At 45.0% G+C, this 10,791-nt stretch overlaps 1 long non-coding RNA gene across 1 annotated transcript in view; it reads right to left on the minus strand.

Annotated features, from left to right (window-relative positions):
* LOC122543568 overlaps positions 1-10,423 on the minus strand; it is a 28,880-nt gene extending 18,457 nt beyond the window's left edge. The window contains exons 1-2 of the long non-coding RNA XR_006310105.1: positions 10,234-10,423; positions 10,001-10,128 (exon numbers count right to left, since the gene is read on the minus strand). This is a non-coding gene — a long non-coding RNA (uncharacterized LOC122543568). The remainder of the gene's footprint in view (positions 1-10,000; positions 10,129-10,233) is intronic.
* Positions 10,424-10,791: the final 368 nt, after the last annotated feature.

Genomic DNA, 10,791 nt, shown 5'->3' on the forward strand with positions numbered 1-10,791 from the left:
AGAAGTGGTGGAGGCTGGTACAATTACAACATTTAAAAGGCATCTGGATGGGGACATGAACAGGAAGGGTTTAGAGGGATATGGGTCAAATGTTGACAAATGGAACTAGATTAAATTAGGATGTCTGATTGGCACGGAGGAGTTGGACCAAGTGGACTGTGTCCATGCTGTACAGCTCTATGGTGGGGACATAAGGCATATCCACATTCCCCCCTCCATCCTACCACTTGTGTGGCTCAGACCCTGGGAACATCAGTGGGTCAGCAGACCCTAACAATTTCTAAATACCCCCAGGCATTTCTCGCAAAAGCCACTTGGATTGTAAGCTGTCGTCAGAAACTTTAGTTTTCCTTTTTGTCCGACCTTCAGCACTGGACAAGCATTGTCTGTTCCCGTCGTGGGATCGTGTTCATATAGCGACCAAAATCAGTGAGTGGTGAAAATAGCCTCTTTATTCAGCAACTACAAGGAGTACAAGTTTGTGGTGGTGATGGACTCCTGAAATACCGTCCTTACAGCAGCCTCTTTACACACAGTTCTGACATATATTAAAATTCTATCACTCTGGAGTTACATTGTTTTATCTATTGTACACAGAGGCTTGGGTGACGTCTGTCCTGGGGAAACAGAAGATGGTTTAAACGTGTGCTAAATACTGCCTGCTACTCCCAATAGGATTGAGAGTGTCTGTGTGGTCTGCTGCATAATTCAAAGGAGTTAGTCCTTTTGTCTTTTAAGTTAGCAAATGTCAGTAAAAAAATCCTGGGCCTGTATGATCTAAATACATTAGAGATTGTACCTTCACTGAATAAAAGAATAAAGGATATTAAACAGCTTACCCCGGCTGGATTGTTTACTATTTGCCAGCATGAATTTCATTCATTTATGCAATTTCATGGAAGCACAGTCTAAGTTTCTTAAAGAGGATAGTGGCTACGAGTTGGAGAAAACGTTTGATGTTCTGTATCTATTCGGGTCCCGAGAGATGGATGGTAAGGGCCGATTAATATTATAATCGTTTGTGGAGACTTGGTGGTGCTTTGAATATGTTCTGATATTAAGTTATTCAGAGTTAGCTTTTGACGTAGAAATAGACCTAAACACTGCTTGTAACAAGAGGTGATAAGGATTGAAGGTGTGAAAAAGCAGGAATGAGTTGAAAAGAGTATTTTAATTTAGTCTATCTTGCAATAGTAAAATATACTACAAAAGTACAGTTTTATGAATGAAGGAATAAAACCGCGTTATAGGAAGGAGTTATGAATGAAGAAATGTGGTGTTATTAGATAGTGAGTTATTGTCAGCAAGTTAATAAAGACCGATGTAAATATAAAGTGTTTGTGAGTGGGTTAGTAAGAGACCTATAATACAATATCTCACACCATGTTACCGTCCTGACAGCTTTGCGGGGAAGGGAGTAACTGGAGCCAATCTTAACATGGGGTAGATTTCTTCATAGAGTCAAACATGACCGTTATACACCTCCACTGCATGTTCCAAATTAGTAAGTGTGTCCTAATCGGTCCTCAACTGACCAGTGAATGTATGCCCTCTTGAATACTAATACAAAGAATCCAAGTGTTCTCTCCTCAGTGTGACTGGATTGGTGTCTGAGCAGATGGGATGGCTGACTGAATCTCTTCCCGCACACGGAGCAGGTGAATGGCCTCTCCCTGGTGTGGACCCGTTGGTGCGCCAGTCGTGTAGACGATGTATCGAATCCCTTCCCGCACTTGGAGGAGGTGAAAGGCCACTCCCCGGTGTGAATGTGCTGGTGCTTCCGCAGGGAAGACGAATCAATGAACCCCTTCCCGCAGGCGGAGCAGATGAACAGCCTCTCCGGTGTGGACCTGCTGGTGTGTCAGCACGTTGGAGGAGTTAGCGAATCCTTTCCCACACTTGGAGCAAAAGAATGGCCTCACCCCGGTGTGGACCCACTGGTATTTCCGCAGGGAAGATGGAACACTTTCCCGCACACGGAGCAGGAGAATGGTCGCTCTCTGGTGTGGATGCGCTGGTGTCTCCACAGTGCACACTCAGAGTCGGTGAACGGCCTCTCCCCGGTGTGAAGCCGCTGGTGCTTGTGCAGGTCGGATGAACAGCTGAATCCCTTCCCGCAGACGGAGCAGGAGAACGGCCTCTCCCCGGTGTGAATCTGCTGGTGGGTCAGCAAGGCAGAGGACCGGGTGAAGCCCTTCCCACACCCACAGCAGGGGAATGGCTTCTCCCTGGTGTGAGTGTGGGAAGGGCTTCACCGATGCATCAACAGGGCGGATAAATGGGTGAACCACAATGATGGGATTCGAGCTGACACGGGAATTTGAATTCCTTCCCACAGTCTCTCCATGACGTGGGAATCCTTGTCTCACTCCAGCTTTGACCATCGGTTGAAGGACCACTGGAACATGTTCTGTCTCTCGCCGCTACGAAAGGGGTTTTGCTATTTCAGGCTGCAAAAACCCGTCAAAGCACTTCCCACAGTCAGTTCACTGGAAAACTCTCACTCAAGTCTGTGTGCCCCAGTCTCACTGATGTTTGAAAGCTTTTGAAGCAGACCGGACAGAAGGGAAATAAGAAATCCTGCACGATTCAAAGGCTGATGATATTCCCGTGCCAATGAATTGGTTGTCTCGACCAGATCTTGCTTTGAGATTTCTGGCTGCAAATCCTCCCTTTCCCATATCCTGTGAAAGGAGATTACAGAAGCCATCACCTTCTACACAGGATAGAAATTCAAAACTGAATTCTGGTTTCTGTGGAACATTCTTCCTTCTCTCCATCCCCCCAAAATATGAATCTCCATGCCACAGTCTCCCTCCATTCTCACACTGCTGCAGCTATACTGTCCCCACTCCGAATTCTCCTACAAATGCTGAAAAATGTCAACTGACAGATCTATGATCACCTCTTCCTGCCCTGGACACAGGTTGTAAGAGATTGGACCAGGAGTGAGCCATTCAGTTCATGGGGTTTGCTCTGCAATTGCACAAGATCATGTCTGTCCTGCTATGGCCTTAACTCCATTTTCTGCCTGTTCTCTATAACCTTTCATACCCCTGTTTCGCAAAATTATGTTCAATTCAGCCTTGAATACATTCCATGAGCCAGTCTCCAATGTTCCCTGTGGAGGAGCATTACACAAACTAAGAAAGGATAACTTCCTTATTTCTGCATGATATGGGAGAGACCTTATTTGTAATCGCCAGTGACCGGAGACCCAATCTGCTCAACCTCTCCTCATAAGACATACCCCTTCATACTAAGAATAAGTGGAGTGAACCTCCTCTGAACTGCTTCCAATGACAAGGAAGCGTTTTATCAGAATCTGTGCTAACAGGTCCCCCTCAGAATTCTATTGGTTTAAATAAGGCCTCCTCTCATTCTTCTAAACTCAGTGACTAGGAACCCAATCTGCCATAAGGAAAGGCTGAAACCTTTTTCATCAGAGCATGTGAGATTGAGAGGGGACCTGACAGAAGTTTATAAAACAATGAGAGTTACAGACACAGTTGATGGGAGCTGTCTCTTCCCTAGAATGGGGCATTTCAAGACTGGGGGGGCGAGGGGAACATTTCGAAGCTGAGAGGAGAGAGATTTAAAACCATATTGGGCAATTTTTTTTTCATAGTGTGGTTCGCGTGTAGAATGAAATTCCTGAGGAAGAGGTGGATGTGGGTACAATTGCAACAAAAGACATTTGGATGGGGAAGTGATTAGGAAAGGATTGGAGATATACAGGCCAGGAGCATGCAGGTGGGGATGAGTTAGTTTGGGATCATGCTCAGTATGGACTGGTTGGATTGAAGGGTCTGTTTCCATGCTGTATGACTATGACTCTAGCTGCTTGGCAGTACAGTTGCAGTGATGTTAAATGTTAACCATCTCCCCACTGACCTATTGTACTCTATGCCACTCTCTCCCCACCCCCACCCTCCTCCAGCTTATCTCTCCACACTTCAGGCTCTCTGCCTTTATTCCTGAAGGGCTTTTGCCCGAAACGTCGATTTTGCCTGTCCTCGGATGCTGCCTGACCTGTTTCTAACCTCCAGCAACACGATCCCCTGACTTGTCCGGGCTTGTCGGACCTGCCCAGCTCCTTTTCCACCTATCCACTCCACCCTCTCCTCCCTGACCTATCACCTTCATCTCCTCCCCCACTCACCTATTGTACTCTATGCTACTTTCTCCCCACCCCCCCCCTCCTCTAGCTTATCTCTCCACGCTTCAGGCTCTCTGCCTTTATTCCTGATGAAGGGCTTTTGCCCGAAACGTCGATTTTGCCTGTCCTCGGATGCTGCCTGAATTGCTGTGCTCTTCCAGCACCACTGATCCAGAATCTCCTGAGGAAGGCAGCCTCTTTAATTGAGAGCATTAACTAAATAAATCAATCTACCAAGTTAAGGAAGCAAAGACTTTCAATGTCCTCAACCTTGTCAACCTTCCCAGAATCTTCCCCTCTCCCTGCATTCATTTCCTTTCAGTTTATGAAACTAAGCAGTTTAACCCCAAAATGAGAAAAGAAATGGAAAAAGGGATGAGAAAAGAGGGTGTTGTACTCACAGATATTGGACAGAAGGAATTTACAGTCTGAGGTGAAGCTCAATCTTCATTCAGAGAGATAGGAGCAGCAGCAACCTCAGAATCTCATGGTTCAACTTCCGCATTCAGATAATGAGGGGCTCTGAATGGCAGGAGAGATTCCAATTGCTCACAATGGTCTTGTGTGACGCGTGGGCGGTTGGCCATTAGGAGACAAGCAGCTTGGAACACGGGGTTGTCTCCTGTGACCTGCATCACGAAGTCCCGCCCCTTAGTGTTGACGTCACAACGCGGAAGCAGCTTGTCGGATGTGGAGTCAAACTCCTTCCTCTGGGCAACATCTCCCCTTTTTATTCCTCGGGGGCAGAGAATCCAAGGGAACGGGTTTCAGATTCTCTCTCTCAGGGTTTCAGATCCTCATGGCATTTATCAGGACCAGAACTTGAGAAGAGACAGACTAGTGTTGTTACATGGTTAAACATTCAATGTGCTCTTCCTGGTTCTCTAAGATTCGATAATTATTTGTTGGAATATTGTGTTGTAGCTATGTCACATACATCAAATTATACTGTTATTGAAGGGGATGGTAAGTGGGCATGAGACAGAGAGTCATAAATATGTCCAGCACAGAAACGGACCCTTTGGTCTAACTCATCCACGCTGACCAGATGTTCTGGATAAATCTAGTCCCATTTGCCAGCACTTAACCCATATCCCTCTAAAACTTCCTAAGTCATACACGTATCCAGATGCCTTTTAAATGTTGCAATTGTACCAGCCTTCACCACTTCCTCTGGTAGATCATTCCATATGTAAATTGAGTCCATTCATCAGTCTAATAACAGCAGGGAAGAAGCTGTTTCTGAACCTATTGGTGCGTGTTCAAGATTCTGTATCTTCTGCCTGACTGAACAGGTTCTAAGAGAGCTTTAGCTGGGTGGGAGGGGACTTTGATGACGTTGGCAGCCTTTCTGCGGCAATGAGAAGTGTAGATGGAAATCAAGAATGGGAGGTTGGGTTTTGTGATGGTCTGGGCAGTGCATACAACCTTCTATAGCCTCTTACAATCCTAGGCAGAGCAATTGCCATACCAGGCCGTTACGCACCCAGATAGAACACTTTCTAAGGTGCATCTGTAAACGTTGGTGAGGGTCCTTATGGACATGCTGAATTTCCTAAGTCTCCTGAGGAAGAAGAGGCATCGTTGTGCTTTCTTGATTGAAATTGCCCACATCATTATTCCAGATGGTGAGAACACTCAAACAACCCATTGTGGAGTTTGCATTGCTGACATAAAGAAGTTTGTGTTCAGCAGCAGCTCGGTCACTCAGTAAGAACGGGGACACTAGGTGCTATGAGATTAAAGGTACAGAGAGCCCATGAGGGACCAGGCATGTTTCCAACCAACATTCAAACTGATCAGTCTAAAGCTTTGAAGTCTGAAAGAAAATCTGGAAGGTCACTGAGCCAAAAGCTAATGGAGGCATCCTCATAAAATTACCAGGAATACTTGGAATCCTGAGAAGGATTCAAGTGAATTCTAGAGAGACGTGGCATGCCTTGGATTATTCCTAGAAAGTGAATGAACTATAAAGATTCATGGGAATTTTTGCAGGGAAGTAAAGAAAACTAGATTTACAATTTAAGGCCATACATGCTATTCTGCTAAGTTACTCCTGTTAATTTTATTTTGTTTAAAAATGTGAAAACTTCATGAGTAGTTCTACCAGTTAATCATGGTGTTCAAATTTCTCTTCAAAATTGATGACCGTAACAAAACTGGATGTCATTGTGGGATTTTGAATCTGTAGGGTGTGCTTGGGAAAGTTAGAATGAACAATATTTCAAAATGAATTTAATCGTGTTAAGTACTAAGACTTTCTGGAGGGGAAGGATTTGTCCTTGTGTGTTTTGCAACACTTAACCAAGGTCAGTTCAATAGAATAAGCAGACAGGTTGATGCTAGAGTTGAGAGCTGGGGCAAAACATCAGAAATAATGTAGGCAGTAGCATAATAAGTAGTTAGAAAATTAGCCAAAAGTATAAAAACAGGTGGGAAACGTTTCTTCAACTTTTTTTTAAAAAAATTAACAAAATAAGTATTGGTTCTGTAGAAAATGTTTCTGAGGATTCAATAACAGAGGATAAAGAGCTGGCAGATGAATTGAACAAATCTGACTTCACTGGAGAGGATGCAAGAAGCAGCCGAGACCTAGCTGTAAATCAGGAACTGAAAGGAAGGGAGGAACTGAAGAAAATTACAATTACCAGGGAAGTAGTCAACTGTTGGAACTATGAGTTGACAAGTCCCAATACCCAAAGGATTTCATCCTAAGACTTTTAAAGGAAAACTAGCTAGTGAAATAGTTAATGCTTTTGTCTTAATTTTCCAAACTTCATTAGATTCAGGGAAGGTTTCTTTAGGTTGGTAATCTCCTTTTTTCATAAAAGGAGACAGAACAGAAAACTGCACACCACTTACCTTAACATCTGTCATAGGAAAAATGTTAGAAGCAATTATTAAAGATGTTACAATAGGACACTTGTATAAGTTCAAGGTAATCAGGCAGCGTGAATGTATTTTTATCAATGGGAAATGATTTTGAAATAATTTCTAGAAGAACAGCATCTCCCCGGTGCAACTAAGTTGATGAATCTCCAGTGCCGACAGGGAATGGAATCCCTTCTCAGAGTCCCCACATTTCCACAGTTTTGCTGCATTTCTGGTGTCCCTTTGGCTCTCTGTTTTTGATGAACAATTGAAACTGTGACAACACTCAGGAAACGTGTACAGTCACTCCCTGCTGTGAATACTGTAAAGTTTCTTCAGTCTGTGTAACTGGTTAAAGCTCTTCCCACAGTCAGCTCACTGGAAAACATTGTCTCTCAGTCTATGTAACTGGGCAAAACTCCTTCCACAGTCTGCTCACTGGGACAGTGTCTCAGTCTGTAACCGCGTAAAGCTCCTTCCCACAGTCCCCTCACTGGGACAGTGTCTCAGTCTGTGTAACTGAGCAAAGCTCGTTCCCACAGTCTGCTCATTGGGACACACCGGGTCTCAGTCTGTGTAACCGGTTAAAGCTCTTTTCTGTCAGCTCACTGGGACACTCACTCTCTCAGTCTGGGTAACTGTTAAATCTCTTCCCACAATCATCTCAGTGGGACACACTCTCTCTCATTCTGTGTAAACATCGGAAGCTCTTCCCACAGTCAGCGTAACTGGTTAAAGCTCTTCCCACAGTCAGCTCACTGGGTCACTCTCACTCAGTTTGTGTAACTGGTTAAAGCACTTCCCACAGTCTGCTCACTGGGACACACTGTCTCAGTCTGTGTAATTGGTTAAAGGTCTCCCTGCAGTCAGCTCATTGGGACACAGTCTCTCAGTCTCTGTAACTGGTTAAAGCTCTTCCCACAGTTATACAGAGACAGACACAGAGACAGAGAGAGAGAGAGAAAGAGAGTCCCAGTGAGCTGACTGTGGGAACAGCTTTGACCAGTCGGCTCACGGGGACACTCTCCGTCTCTGTAACTGGTTAAAGCACTTCCCACATTCAGTTCTCTGGCACACACTCTCAGTCTGTGTAACCAGTGAAAGGTCTTATCACAGTCAGCTTACTGCAACACTATGTCTCAGTCTGTGTAACTGCTTAAAGCTCTTTCCACAGTAAGCTCACTGGGACAGTCACCCTCTCTCAGTCTGTGTAACCGGTTAAACCTCTTCCCACAATCATCTCAGTGGGAAATTCTCCTCTCTCTCTGTGTAACCGGTTAAAGCTCTTCCCACTATAAGCTCACTTGGACACACACTCTCTCAGTCTGTGTAACCGGTTAAAGCTCTCCCCACAGTCAGCTCAGTGGGACACACTGTCTCTCAGTCTCTGTAACTAGTTAACGCTCTTCCCACAGTTCCCCAGACTGACACAGTGTGTCCTCATGAGCTGACTGTGGGAAGGGCTTTAACCAGTTACAGATTGAGTCAGAGGGAGTGTGTCCCAGTGAGCTCACTGTGGGTAGGGCTTTAAACAGTCAGCTTACGGAAATACTCTCTTTCTGTCTCTGTAACTGGTGAAAGCATGTACTACAGTCAGCTCAGTGGGACACACACTGTCTGTCTGTGTCACTAGTTAAAGCTCTTTTCACAGTCAGCTCACTGGGACACACTCTCTGGAGGAAAATTTGGGAACTAGCAGCCATCTTGTCACATAAGCTGTCCTTACAGGACAAAGCTAGAACTGCTGACATGCCCGCTTAGAGAAGTACTGCTTAGTTGTTTTCTAAAAATAACCTTGCAACTACTCGAGAATCATTGTTTCTCCCCCAAACATAGACTAAGTTCTGCTTTCCTAAAGATATATGGCTTATTGTCTTGTTTACCTTCCTGATTCCTGCTCCTTGTGTCGCTTATCTTCCTTATTCTTGCCGGACCTGACGCAAACACAGTGTCTGCTACCCCTCCAACCCCGCTTGATAAGGAAATATCTGTGACCACAACCTGTGATATCCCTGACCCCATGACTTTGTGACTAACGGTCAGCCACTGCTTAAGATAATATATAAACTGTAACATTTTGTATTGCTTTGGACTACATCTGCCTCTCACTGTGAGGCATGATGTTTTCCCCATGGCCATGTAATAAAGTCTTATAATACTCAAGTTCTGATTTTCTGCAACACTCTCTCTCAGTCTGTGTCACTGGTTAAAGCCCTTCCCACAGTGAGCTGGCTGGGATACTCTCTCTCTCTCTGTCTGTGTCACTGGTTAAAGCCCTTCCCACAGCGAGCTCACTGGGATGCGTTCTCTCTCTGTCTGTGTAACCAGTTAAAGCTGCTTCCACAGTCAGCTCACTGCGACACTCTCTCTCACTCACTCAATCTGTGTAACTTGTTAAAGCACATCCCCACAGTCAGGTCACTGGGATACATTCTCTCTCCATCTGTGAGCTGACTGTGAAAAGGGCTTCAACTGGTTACACAGACAGAGAGTGTGTGTCCCAGTGAACTGACTCTCTCTTTCAGCCTGTGTAACTGGTTAAAGCTGTCAATTCACTGGGACACAACTCGCTCGGTCTCTGTGACTGGTTAAAGCACTTCCCACTGTCAGCTCACTGCGACACACTCTGCGTCTGTGCAACTGCTCACTGGGACACACTGTCTATCAGTCTGTTTAAAGCTGTTCCTAGCATCAGCTCGCTGGACTCTCTGTCTGCCTGCGTCACCAGTTAAAGCACTTCCCACAGTCAGCTTACTGGGACACTTTCCCTCAGTCTCTGTAACTGTTTGAACAGCTTCCCACAATCAGCTTAGTGGGACACACGCTCCCTCAGTCTGTGTAACTGGTTAAAGCATTTCCTAGAGTCAGTTCACTGGGACACACTCGCTCTCAGTCTGTGTAACCAGTTAAACTCAGTTCACTGGTGTGTTCCGGTCTAAGTGCATTTCTGGTCACATTGATGTCCAGTACCTTTTGAAGCAGGTCGAATGGATTTCTACTTCCAGATTCAAACATCCAATGATATTAAGTGACCCTGTCAGATCTTGTTATGGCATTTGTTCTGAGGTTTCTGTCCGCAGATCCTTCCCTTCTCACACCTTGTAAACAAAGTTGAAACAAGTCATTACTGTCTGTACTGAATAGAAATTCTGATTACATCATATGTGAATTTTGTTTAAAGTATTAAACCAGAAACATACAACCTGTGTTCTTAATTTAAAACACACAGGAGGTGTGAGGAAGGCTGTGTCAAGGCCTGGAACTCTCTGAACTCTAACAGGGTGATGCAAGTGGCAGTAAAAGATTTCAAAATGAAGTGGATAGTCATAGAGTTATACAGCATGGAAACAGACCCTTCAGCCCAACTCATCTGTGCCGACCAGATATCCTAAATTAATCTAGTCCCATTTGTCAGTACTTGGCCCATATCTCTCTAAACCCTTTCTGTTCATGTACCCATCCAGATGCCTTTTAAATGTTATAATTGTACCAAGCTCCAATTCCACTTCCCCTCACAGTTCATTCCACACACGCACCACCCTTGCATGAAAACGTTACCCCTCAAATCCCTTTGAATCTTTCCTTCCCATCGCCCTAACCTGCACCCTCCAGTTTTGGAGACTCCCGCCTCAGGGAAAAGACCTTGTCTATTTACCCTGTTCGTGCCCCTCATGATTTGGTCAACCCCTGTAAGGTCACCCCCTCCGCCTCCAATGCTACAGGGAAATAGCCGCAGTCTATGCAGCCTCTTCCTATAACTC

The sequence above is a fragment of the Chiloscyllium plagiosum genome, chromosome 44, assembly GCF_004010195.1.
Source record: "Chiloscyllium plagiosum isolate BGI_BamShark_2017 chromosome 44, ASM401019v2, whole genome shotgun sequence".
Classification (NCBI taxonomy): domain Eukaryota; kingdom Metazoa; phylum Chordata; class Chondrichthyes; order Orectolobiformes; family Hemiscylliidae; genus Chiloscyllium; species Chiloscyllium plagiosum.